We start from the raw sequence: 14,042 nt of genomic DNA on the forward strand, positions 1-14,042 counted from the left end.
TCCCTTCTTTGATTAATAATTGTGTATTAGTTTTTCTTCCTTTCCTCTTTTGCTCCCCATAGTCTAGCTCATCAATTTTGGAAATCAATTGACTCAACACTCTTTCCTCTAGCAATTTTACCTTTTGGGCTTTCTCAAATTCTTCTTCTTCAATTTCATCTTCCATGTTTCCCATTTGTTTAAATCTTTCCCCTTTTTCTACCTCCTTGTTATTTGTTTGTTATTGGCCTCATGTTGCTTCATACTATTATTGAGGGTGATTCCTTCATTTGTTATTCTAGAGAGCTCTAAGGTCATATCAAAAGCATTTTTTTTCCTAGAAGTTCCACAATTCTCCTTCACCTAGTACACACTGAATCTTTCTCCTCCCAAAGTTCTTTTACATTTAGCTTTCCTTATGATTTTGAGGTGTTTGCTCTTTACCTTCTAGGAAAGGTTCCTTTGTTTGAACAAAATTAGCTACTTTCTTGGACTTTTTTTTGGGCATTGATCCTTCAAATTTCCACAATTCAAGCAACTAGGGCAAAAAAAAAAAAGTCTTTCAACTTCTACCTTCTAATCCCAACATTCTTTATTTGTTTGGAACTCAATAGAAGTGGGAGTTGCTTAACTAGGTTAAAAAACACACACACAAATGCATGCATATAGTTCAAATTATTTCCCTTGTGTTTTGATCCACGATAATAATGGTCCTAATGGATTTGTCAATTTTTACTAGTCTCAAGGCACTCCACTATTTTGAGGGCAAATTATAAAGTTCGATCCACATTAGAGTTGACATTATCTTTGAGAAGTTCAAAATTTGGCTCCCAACTTTATATAAAAGCCTCCTACATCTATGAAGCTAGGTGCCCTCTTTTAAGATTTCTCCCTTTTGTTCTTGGGACTAAAATTTGATTTGGAAGAAACCACTTGGTTACGCTCATTTGTTTTTTGCCCCCCATCTCCTCCCCCTCCCCCCAAAGGAATCTTTTTTTTAGTTTCATACAAACCTAGATTTGTTTAGCAACTCAATATAGGTGCGTGAGCCATAGGCTGGACCTCTTCAACTAAAAGTCAAGGACTACAGGGCCTCTATTTTAAGTTGTTTAGGGCACAATCTCAACTTCATCCTTTCAAGTGTTGAGGTGCCTTGCACTCAACAAGACTTGATCCCTGGTCAATTCATTTAGAGCCATTCAACTTCATCAACAAACTAAGAGACTTATTTGCCCTTGTAACATAGACAAATAATTCATCTACCCTAGATATATCTTCTTCTAATGTATGGGGTGTTGGTGCATTGTATTCAACTATGGGGTGGTTTCCTTCACCTTGGTCTCCAAATTATTCAAACCTTATAAGAAAGAAAATTGTCTACTCTAGCCCTAACATAGGTCTCCTTCATCTTTGGTCTCCAAATTAATCAAATCTTGTAAGAAAGAAATTGGTCTACTCTAGCCCTAACATAGCCATTGAGGGAGTGCTGTCCAATGAAGCCACCCTTCTTCGCTCATTATTGATTGGTTTGCCAAAACCATATTTTATCATGTCAGTTTTCTTTCTTCTACCGTCTATCTTCTCACCATTGTACTATTTTATTATGATTCTTTGTTTTTTCCTATCCTTCTACTTGACTCCACTTTACTCTTTTTGCATCCATTCTTTTTTATATCAGTTATCTGAACTTTTATTTACATTCATTCTTTATTTATATCAATTATTTGAACATTAATAAATAAATAGAATTCAAATGTGTTTAAAATTGTAGCTAGCTCAAATACCTAACTATTGAATGTTAATGTTGTCAATGACGATTAAAATTCCTATGTATTATCTCTCATGCAATCCGAACCACTTAGGGTTGGGCCCAAACACGTGTAATGTGAAGGCAAATGATGTAACTTAGGGCTGAGATCAAATACATGTAACTTGTAATTATATCTTGCTATGAATATTGGGCAAGACCTATATATAATTTACTTGTGGATAGGACAGGCCCTATATAAATGTAACTTGTAAATGATTATTGGTCTGACCCTATATTGGGCGCCAACCTTAAGATTATTATGAATTCAATTAGCAAGGCCGACCTTAAGGCTTCTAGGTTAGTTTGTCTCATATATATACAAAGTCATTTACAAGCATCAAATACACAGTACAACGAATTTGTTCTTCTAATCAGCAAACTCTTTCAAGGTTTCATCTAGGGTTGGCGAATACATCTCTGAGATCAGCAAACTACTGCTAGGGTTGGCAAATCCACACACAAGGTTGCAAACTTGTTCTAAGGGTTGTGTGTCACCTTCAAACCTAGCGAATATTCTGTATCAGATTGTGAATTTCTCAGATAAGCATTGTCCATTCTGTTGTGTGCCTTGCTTCGAGTTATCTGCTGATTATACCACTTCATGTGTGAAGTGAAGTTGTAAGACTTATACTGATGTCTGAGTTAATACAAATTTAGACTTTGTTGTTGGGTTTTTCACCTCCAAGAGGGAGGTTTTCTCATGGTACTGCTACGTTATGTGTGTTTCCTTTGTTATTTTTTGCTTACTGTTTTCAGTCTGATCTTAAAACTAACAAAATGTTCATAACATATGTTCTCATTTCTCCACTTTTTTTTTTATCCATGTGTTTTTTTTAAATAAAAATTTAAAATTTAAAATGTTTTTATATTTTTAGAATTCTAATTAAATTTTTTTAAGAACTCTACACTTGTTTTTAATATTTAAAAGCAACAAAACAAAGGTGCTAACCCTATATACAAACAATGTGTAGGCAACAAAACAAGGGTATTGACCCTAGACAAATTCAGGTCAAACAATCCATTAAAAAGTCAGAAGACCAATGCTAAAAGGCCAAACAAACCATTAACAACAAAATAGCAGGAAGCTAGGATCCCAACTCAAGAGTGGGAAGAAACACCCACAACTCGACTCAAAAGAGTTTGAGAAAGAGGGTTTGGGGGGAGTGGTGGAGGCGGGGCGAAGAATTACCTTTTCGCCTACGACAAACAACAATCTAGACAATACTATCATCAAGAACATTGTTACAAGTGGGATCAAGGGGGAAATCCCCTTACAGTGACTGTCAGCAACTGGAGCAAACTATTGCTGCAAAACAAGAGTAGATTGTTGCTGCAGAATAGGAGTAACATGAGTAAAAACCTCAGGGCCAACGGAGACCACACCAGTAAGAGTAGGAACCAGGGGAGCAGCGGCACAACCTCATCCCGGGAGGAGTCGTCATCAGCATGTTAAGAGTCAACAAAGTCGAAAGCATTGACAATCAAATAATTAACATTCACATCTTTCCACCAGAACTCTACACTTGTGGAATATATCCAAGAAACGTTTTGTGTCTAGCATCCAATATGTTACTGATAACATGTGGAATTCACAGAAATGGTAGGAACATGCAAACCATGGGGTAATTTATGGAGTCCCCTTAAAGTCATTACATCTAAATGCTAGAGGTTATGCGACCCATTGAACACTCTATTCAGAGAGGACGCTAAATTGCATATTTCTACATACAGACCCGATCTCTTCATGTGATGATTTGGTCCTAAGTTTCCACATTTACCATGCAGATAGCATAAAACTCACTGTACCAAGATTGCTAGGACAAGACGAAGAACTCAAGGAAAATGATTATAATTACACATTCTGCTAATCAAGCAATTTAAATACGATATATTTTTTTCTTCTTGATTTGATTTGGACACGGGATAAGGTATCTGATATGGCTTCTCAATTATATTCGAGATTATATATGCTTCTCTTTAGCTTTATCGAATTGTATTAGCTTCTTATATACATAATCATTGTCTTGATTTGGAAAAAGGTTGAACATCGTTGAAATAGGTTCTCGAGAATATTTGAAATTAGAAATGCTTTGGTTCAGCTTGAATAAATGGATCTATCATATTAGAGGAAAATCATTTTGCTCGTCTCCTTGTCATTTGCAAGAATTGCTACAATATCTGAATAATCCATCATTTGCTTGAGTCATATGGTTTACATACCATGAAAAATAATGCACGGAGACACATATACCTTCAAAGAATGGCATACAAAACACAAAAGTTAATCAATAAATAGGGCACTATTTCTCTGTTGAATCAGCGGGACAATTTCATATTTCATCAAGAATTTTCTGTGATTGAACTTCCTTTTGGGTTGTCAGAATCTTGAATTGTTGTTTTGTTGTTTTCAACCTCAGAGTAAACTCTATATTTCTTCTCCTTCTGCCACTATCGCTGCATCCTTACAAGCCCCACCCATCATTTGACATGTTGGAGAATTAGTTCTTGGCTGAACTATAAAATCCTCATAGACCTTAACCAAATCAGATGCACAACTTCCTCAACTTCCATCCATATTTCTTCTGCTATTACAATTTTTTTTTATCTCCGTTGATTTTGTTACCTTGCATAATTTTGGTTTATGGTTCCTTGAAAAATCCTTATTCATTTGCATCCATAACTCCACTTGTTTAAAAAGTCACATCTCATTTTCTTAGCTTGCATCATCTTGTTCCATCTAATTGCAGTAGCTTTTTTCCCATCTCCAACTCAAGGCAATATAGTCAAGTGTGTCATTCTCCCCTCATTCTGATCGATCAAGGATATTAATATAATTTTTTCCTTTCTTCCCATCGTTTCTACTGTCTCTTCCCTGTTGCTAGGGACTTCAGCTCTTTATGAACCAAGTCCTATTGTTTTTCGCCTGTGCTATTTTTTCTTTACAGTATTTCTGGGAATTGTCTATGCAGGCACCAAAAGGGCCTTGACAAGACATTTTAATTATTAAAAAGTAAACTGTGTTGTCAAGGGCCCTTTTGGTGCCTGCATGGACAGCTCCGTATTTCTGTTGTCCCTCCCTCACTGCTAGGACTTCGGCTCTTAGCAAATCCTGCCTTTTGTTACTTAGTGTTATTTCTGGTCTTGCTGTAGCTTTGCGACAGTTGTTTTTATCCTCCTCACATTTGTTGTTTCCACTCTATTAAAGTCCTTGATTAAATCTTTAGTTTCCAACTTTCCTGAAAAAACTGGCCCAGAAAATTTTCATCATAATCATGTTTAGCAGTGGCAAACATCTGAGTTTTCTGCATTTAATACTAATCTTATGAACCAAAAACACACACCCCCAAGGACTTATGATTTCACCAAATAGCCCAACTAGTTTTACCTCGTAAATGGATTCAAACCAAGAGTATCCACAGTTCAAAGAGATCTTTTTATCATAGCCCAGAACTTGTATGTACTATTTTATCCTCTTTATGATCCTCAGAGTCACAGTCCCTCCATCTATGCAAAGTACTGAAATGTTCCTCTTAATATTTTTCCTCTGGCCTCGATGACCACTGATGTAATAAACTTGCTTATTGCATACCATGATTGTTTTCTGTGCAATTCTTGTAGACTGAGGCAGACAAAATGATTGGAAAACAACTGAGTAGTATCCAACGTTGTTTGTAGAGATGTTGTCATGCAGGGAATCTGTTTAGAAGGTTTATAGCCGAAGTTGTCTTGGAAATGGTAATCCTTCTTGTTGAGGTTTATGCCTGTCCTCCAGCTGTTTAGAATGAATCTACAACCAACACGTTCAGTGAGCCCTTTAGTGAACAGCATATATATATGAAAGATAAAACAAATTAAAGGAATGAGAAGTGTCTTGTTGGAGGTAAAAGGCAATAAAAATTTAAAATAATGGCATTTCATCAAAAATAAGACATGGGCTGTGCAGACCAAAGAGGGAAGATAGGTTGTTGGAGGAGAAAAAAGGCCTCTGAACACCATTGGAGGAGGGAATGGAATCCATCTGTTCCACTGAATCCAAAATGATGTATGTTTGACTTGCCCAGCAGTATGGAGTGGATGAGAAAGGCAATACATTGCCTGTGGGGGCCACACAAGGAGTGTGGATGGTTTTCTTGCAGGTTCTGCCTTGACTTTGGAGTTGCAGGAGAGGGGAGTAAAGGGATGCCATGGAATGCTATTCTGGTGGAGCCGCTGCTATATTTTGAGGGGACAGAGAGCTGTCAAAACAGAAAATGAATAGATAAGAAAAGGAGCCATTGCCACTATGATTGCTTTCTCTTTGGCTGCCATTATAGTGTTCATAGCTTCCATTTTTTGGGGTGGGTTTTGGATAGGAAAATTCTCAGCTCGGAGACCTATGTCTGCTGTTTGTATTTCTCCACGACTGCCAATTTTGACACTTTCTCCTTCTTGTTTTGGGGTGGGTTTTGGATAGGAAAATTCTCAGCTTCCATTGCCACTATGATTGCTTTCTCTTTGGCTGCCATTATAGTGTTCATAGCTTCCATTTTTGGGGGTGGGTTTTGGATAGGAAAATTCTCAGCTCGGAGACCTATGTCTGCTGTTTGTATTTCTCCACGACTGCCAATTTTGACACTTTCTCCTTCTTGTTTAGGGACTTGGATGCTATGTTATCGGATATTATATTGTGGGTTGTGTTTGCTCTGTTGATAAGCCAAAGGAAAGAAATAAGAATCTGCTATTCTGTTCAGGGGAGTGTAGATATTTACAGGAATAAACCCTTCAAATACACAGCACCATGTTTAATTCTAAGAGCAAAATTCCAGGGCCTACATCAGAAATACCTTCAACATCACTCCTTTAGCTAAGAAAGCTCCTCTTTCACAATTAATTTTCTAAAATTGCTTGTTTCTAAATTATTAATTAATTAATTAGTTTGATTTATACTTATTTTTAGGTATCTAATTGGCTTGACACTCATCTTTCTTAATTACCTTGCTAAAATAGTATGTTATTCTAGTTATCCGCCCATGCAGCTGAAAAATAATTGATCTAGGTTGAACTATGCTCATGTGTGGATGTTCAGATTAATTCAGATTTGGGCACTTCCCGTGCTGCTGTTTTTATTTACAGTTAAAAAAATAGTGCTTGTGCACCATAATGGTTTTTTTAAGACTCTGTATGGTTCCTTTGATGACTTCTATAACTGGGTTATGTGTTATAAGCTTATCATCTACTCAAGCCAAAAACAAAAAAACGATAATCGCCACTCAAGTCAAACATATTAAAAATACAAATTTAGATTAGTTGTTATGTATGAATTTGAAAGAAAAGACCAAATTATGACAAAATTCTGGTAAACCATCTACATGGTAGAATACATTCGTCAAACAGTCAAAGTTGTACAATTATTTGGGTTCTCGGATTATCATGGTTAAATTGATTTATTGTCAGTCATTTGCATTCCTCTTCCAGATTGTAATCTTCCTCGATGATATATGAGAAAGGCAAAAACTAACCTAAATCCACCTCATGTCAACAAACAGTAGTTAGTTTCTGTCATTATCAAAAAATCCTGATCAATCATGACCACGAGAAAATTAAGATATCAATTGCCTATAATTTAAGAAAGGTCCATCGATTCATAATGACAACCAATTACAATTTAAATAAAGAACATTCCACAAAGATAACGAATTATCAAATTGTTGTAATATTATGCAAAACATAATGCCATCATTTTCAATAGTTCAATTAAAACATTGATTACACACCTAAATTAATCAATTCATCACTAAACAAATTTCCTTAATAAACAATAAAAATAGTATGCAACAACAACAATAGCATGAGCAAGGTATTGTTAAATGAAACCTTGTTGATTTCAAATATTGTGGGTCATTTTTTAACTATATCAGGACCTTACACAATGATTGCTTGGTAAAGATTTTCTAGGTGGATAAAATCAGTGAAATCATGAGACCTTTGGGGTAGACTAGGATCTGCATATCTCCAAAGTGACATTCATTGTATGTGGGCTCTTATATACATATGTTATGCTACAATTATAAATTTGGATATCAAACTCATCACGTGGCAGGTAATGCTACAAAGAAAACTCATTATGTCTTAATATGGGTTTTCAATTAGAACCTTTCCCATGGAGGATGTCTTACAAATACAAAATTACTGAGAATTCCATGAAATTGTGAAACTGGCAGCGAGGGGTATCAATCGGGTAAATTCTGAAGCCCCTAAATATATGATCACTTGGGCAATTGTAACTATAACCTCTGATGACAAATCTTCTATCCTCGATGCTACCATAAGCTAATAAATACTCCCTGGTTTGTGAAGGATTGGATGATTGGAAAAATATTCTTAGATGGTTGTATTGATTCCTCTAGTTACTATGATTTTGAACTTTGTGCAAGACTGATCTTGGAATTCATCAAATCTAAACAAATATTTAGATTGGATTGCTACTTATTGACTGATTAAAACCTTGTGGCACCTTATTGTCTATGGAAATGATTCTATTAACAAAAATAAAATAAAACATCTCTAGAGTATAATGTCATTGTGGAAATTAAGATAATAAGTTAATTACCACCACACCAGGGATAGTGATACTTGACGTTAGTACAATGTGCTAAAATAAAGAACTGTTCATTAAGTTTTAGTGATAACCAAGTTACCACTATACAAGCACTAGTGACACTTGACACTAGCACAATGGCTAGAATAAAGAACTGTTTATTGAGTTTTAAAGATTATATGGTATGTCTTAAGAATACGTATTTCAAGTTGTGGGATCTTTGGTTGAAAAGCTGTAACAATTGAAATAAGGATAAATGGTTAGATCCTTCTTGCCTGTTGAGTCTGGTGGCACACTGATAAGGGTATAAGAAAGGTTTTTTTAGGAGATGTAGAATTCATATCTGTGGTAAGGAATTATTAAGAGACCAGTGAATTGAATAGCGACATGGTCAATGCATATTGCTTGAGCTTGCCATGAGTTCTATAATCTTCTATTTATATCAACTGGTAAGATATCTAGCTTTGTGAGTCTAAATAACTCACCTAGGGTTCATGATACTAACACCATGGTAGGAATATGTCTACCGATTACCTTGGCACACAACTAATAGAAGGTGACAGTAGATTTCTACAAAAAGCTTATATACTAGGTAAACCTTTACCCTTGTTCATTTTATTTAGTTAACAGATCATTTTAATGGATAATGGAATGAAGTGATTTTTTATTACTGTTTCAATTATTTTACAGATTATTATAATGGATGATGGAATGAAGTGATTTAGATCATTGTTCCTATTATTTTTGGCTGAGATTTTGATATATCTATGAAAATACGAAAAAACTCAATAGTGTAATACAGTAATGTTGATTTCTCCATTATCCCCAATTCCGAAGGTGTTCCTTTTAGTTGTAGGGGAGCACATTACATTTTGACTGCAGCTGGTTATTCAATATAATCAAAGCATTGTCTTTTAAGGTTGATGTTATTAGTTGGTTATTGACTGTTGCATGTTAATATTAGAAATGGCTCACAAATAGGAAGGATGCCCAACCTTCCATGTTCACAAAATATCAAGCAAACCACCCCGAGATGGATGGACCAGAAATCCTGCCATGCTCGTGGGCTGGGAGGCAAATGAGTGCTCTTGGGCTTGATCAAGGAGGATGGCCAGCCTCCAAGGCAGACTGAGGGATGGAGTGAACCTGAGATACTACCTTGTTCATGGACCAGGAATCGAATGAGTGCTCCTGGGCTTGAGGGGCTTTCCAAGTACACTGCCCCAAGGTGCATGCTTGTGGGCCGGGAGGTGCATAAGTGCTCCTGGACTTGGTGATCTTCTCAAATACGCCACACAAGATGGACAGACAGAGATCCACTCATGCTCTCGCAATACAAGGGCATTGTCCTTGAGATTGCGGTTTGCAAACATTTCCAACAAATTCCCAATATGGTTGCTATAGGAATATGTCTTGGAATAATTATTAATGATATTGAGGTATTAGATTTCATTTAAATAGAAATGATGATTATATGAATTTAGATGTTATCATGGATTATTCATACGTAATGATTTTAATGTCAGCTTCTAGTGATTAATGTTGGCAGGACCTAAACCAGGATTATCATATAAAGGGCATTTTGAATAAGTAAATTTATTTTCATAGATGTATCGTATTCCGTATCTTAAATTGGAATTGTTGTTTTAGGGTAAAAATCAGTAATATGCCATAAGGGATCATTACACGTGGACCTTGGTTACCCCTCAACTCCTCATGCTCATGGCCACCTTGCTGTGTCATGCAGGAAAACTACATTTGACCTTTAGGTGCCTATAAATGTCCCTACTGATGCTGCACCTTTGTCTTCTCAAGTCCTTGTTCCTTTGAGTCCAAGACTATGCAATAAGTTCTGGAGATCGATTTGATATCTAAACAGTTCAAGAGCATTGCATTGAAAGTAAATCCGATACTGTTATGACTACTAATTCTGATCTAGGTTTTGTGGAGGCTATTATTACATGTAAACAAGATGACAGGATGGTCACCAAGGAATAAGAAGCTGCAAGATAGTCAATGTACGAGTTCCACTATTAGAGATGATTGCCAAGTTGGCTCCAGCCAATCATACTTGATAACTCCTTCAGAACTCATGTCTATGGTTCTGTCTTCTCACTCTGATAAAGGATCGCATACATACAATGAAAAGGCAGACAAATTAGTTTTAGTCATGCTGAGGGGGCTCTTTCAGAAAAGGGAGCAAGAAATGTATCCTTTCACATAGATCCTCAAGCTTCAGAGACATCTAATAAAACATATAGAGAAGATCATAGAAATCAGCTGGAGTTGAAAGAGGCTCAGACGGCTAGGCTTGCACCAGCAGATGTTGACAAGGATAGTTCAAAATCATCTGTTTGTTCATTAACAGGGATTCATTGATTAATCAAGGGGATTTTAAATGAAACCAAAAGAACATTCTCAGGAAGTAAATGTCATCATATAGGAAAGGCAAATAAGATGCAAAAGAATACACTATCAAAGCAAAGCAGTGAGCTAAGGCTTTTAGAGTCATGTACTAAAACAGCTACCAAACTCTCCATTGTTGAAAAACAGTTGGTATTTTGAGGTGAGGGAAAGGGAAAACTGTTCTTCAGTTACAATTGGAAAGATCAAGGAGTGAGAGCACGAGCAATTTATCAAGCTTGTCTTCCATTCCTAAAGACAGTAATGACAGTGACTCCAATTGTGTAGAATTATGGTCTTCGTCACTAACTGCAGAGATGAATTATATTAACATAGAATCAGGGAGTTTTGGTATTTTGTCTATTCAGGAAGGTAAAGCCTTCTTAGAAGATGCTCTCACAAATAAAGAGTTGAAGCTACAATACTCTGAATTGTTTAAAAAACCGAACCCTGCCCAAGAAAATCTGGTTGTTGGGCAAGCTAGAAACACACTTTGTAGAATCCCTGGCACTATTGCTGAAGGGTTAAGGGTTAGACTTGCATAAAATACTGGATGAGATCAAATATGAATCAACTAACATGAATCAACTAACATGGAAGGGTCTCTAGGGGAGCCATAGACAGCCATAATTATTATAGGGCAAACTAATGCAAGAGGGTTTAAGGTCTAGGGTTTTCTATTACCACTTATAAGATTTTGTAATCAATCTGTTACCTCCATTTTACCCTTGTTAGTCACCACTCTTCTCAATTTAATAAACCTCTAAAGTGGGAAGTGGGCGCTCAGCTGCTCTTGTTCACATATAACTAACTCTTAAATACATAAAATCTAAATGCACAGTGAAAATTTTCACAATAGAATTCAGAATATAGGGATCTTACACAATTAAATGCCGCGTTTGGATGGAGAAAGAATTACTTCAAATCCTGTCAGACACAAATCTCAACCTGCACATTATTGGCTTCTCTAATTCACTGTTTGTCTGCTTCCACATATCTTTTTAAATCTTCTTAACTATTCGAATCCATCTGAAGATAAAAGTTTAAAAAGCCAGCACATTGTTTGTTATTTGGGGCATTGAAAACTCCAAATAACAAACAGTCTGCTGGCTGTTTATTTTTGGACCCCTGGAAGAGGGAAGTGATGATTAATGCCAGATATTATTCTCCATTGTTGATATGCCCAGAGATCTCAACACAAGACACCATTTTCTTCACATTTCAAGTGTTGTTCTTCTTTCAAAAGAAGATTTATTTCTTGGAGATTGATCAAATCCCCAACATTTTTAAACATTTAAGAATTCATTGTCTTCAATAGATAGTGAGGTCAATGATCTCCTTGTCCACAATCAAATTGCTAACATCTTTTGCATTTAGCTTTGATATTCCCTTTGGCATGTGACCATAGAGAAAATCTTGTAGAAAGCCATTTACATCAAGATGGGAAAGAGATTTGAGCTCACTTATTCCCAAAACATCATGTCAACTGTGTTAATGGCGAGTGGCAACTTACCAAATTCTTGTGTAAGTTAATGGAATGTTTTACCCAGTTCACCCCATTCCATGAAAGAAACAAGCTGAGAAATTCATCCTCCTTGTACTCCACGATATCCCTCACTTCCTGCCGCCATTCTTTAACAGAGAGATCGTGGGTTCTTATTTGATCCGTAGTTTGCAGATAACCACAGATATGTCTGAGCTTCTTCTCCAACCATTCAAAGCCCTTTCTTAAGTCGATTAACAGCGTTACCCCATCCAATATTTCTTGATCCACAGCAAGCCTCGATGCCATCTTCAACTGCTACTTAAAATAAACATACATAACTGATGCTCAGAGATAACCAAATTCTGAATTCTAGACATATATAACAGATAAGGAACAAAATTTACACCTTAGGGTTTCTAGGGTTTTTTAATTGAAAAAACTGTAGTATTAATTAGGGTTTCTGGGGTTTTTTTAATTGAAAAAACTGTGATAGTAATTATTGTTTGTTGGTTATTAATAAGAAAGGTTTAACCATCCTCAAAGCAGATTAAGTGTGATTGGAAAACTACGACTGACACCAAGTCAGAAAGACAGCTGCCGTGCAGAAAAGGGATAATATAAATAAAAGGTCACATAAAGCAATCTTTTTGGCTGATTATAAATCAATAAAAATACCTATAGCTTTCCTCGCTTCCCAGTCACCATTGCCCACATTGCTCTATAACACATGCCCCAAGATTGTTGAAGATGACATCCATTGTATATTGGGTGGTGATGCCCATGCCAATTTTAGGGTTTGGTCTAGGTATAGCATTAAGGTTTTTAGGTCAAAATTGGATGTTTTACGTTTCTCAAATTAATTTGATTATTAATCATATTTTATTGGGGATGGGTTAAAAAGTTGAAATTGAGAGCATGGTAATAACAAGAGACACAAAGCGTCATGTTTCTGTCGTGAGTTAAAATGTGGATGGTAGAGGAGGATAAGAATTGTGTGTTCTTTAGAACATGAAAGGAAAAAATCTAACACACATCTCTCCAGAACGCTTTACAGACTTTTGAGTGTTTAGGAAATTTTGGAAGTGTCCTTATCTAATAGGATACAAAAGTACTAAATATATATAATATAAACTTTAGAAACAAGAGAACCCAACATTATGCATTAAACTAAAAACATTGTTGAACAAAAATATACATAATGTAACAAACACTAAATTAACATAGAATATGTTAATTCCGGATCCATTGCACACATTAATAATTTGAAGACATGCGTTTGGAGGTAAAAGTAAGTATGTGTATATATATATTCAGTATCTGCCACAATTACATTATCTGTCATAGCCACATTTCAGCATGTGCAAAGTCTACACATACAAGTGTCCACCCAGGAAAAGAGATGCAGGATTCTAGGCACATGCAGGCTCTTGTTGTGGAGGCTTTAAGTGGAATGAGGACTTATGCCGTATTATTCTTGCAAGGAAGAGACGTATACGTAAGAAGCCAAAAGAGGTTGACATTTTTGACACGTCACTCCAAATCTTAGATAGCCTGCAAAAATTACAGTGACATGAGAAGAACTCGAAAATGCAAATTTATATCTACTATTCGCTAACAGAAACTAAAATTTATTTCTAATTTTAAATATAATACCAATCACTATACAACACTAAATTTTCCTGCTAGGGAACTATAGCTCTGTTAGTGGGTTGCAAGGATATGAAGTATTCAAAGACCGGATGGAATTTTTTAATAAGCCTTGACAGTGCCTTGCCATCTTGTGTACT

At 36.0% G+C, this 14,042-nt stretch overlaps 1 long non-coding RNA gene across 1 annotated transcript; it reads right to left on the reverse strand.

Moving 5' to 3' along the window:
• Positions 1-4,635: 4,635 nt before the first annotated feature.
• On the reverse strand, positions 4,636-13,017 carry LOC131068328 (uncharacterized). Its single transcript, XR_009111991.2, has 2 exons — positions 11,652-13,017; positions 4,636-7,287 (listed from the first exon to the last, which is right to left on the reverse strand). It is a non-coding gene; the product is annotated as an uncharacterized LOC131068328 (long non-coding RNA).
• Between the last annotated feature and the right edge of the window lie 1,025 nt (positions 13,018-14,042).

The sequence above is a fragment of the Cryptomeria japonica genome, chromosome 11 (assembly GCF_030272615.1).
Source record: "Cryptomeria japonica chromosome 11, Sugi_1.0, whole genome shotgun sequence".
Taxonomy (NCBI): domain Eukaryota; kingdom Viridiplantae; phylum Streptophyta; class Pinopsida; order Cupressales; family Cupressaceae; genus Cryptomeria; species Cryptomeria japonica.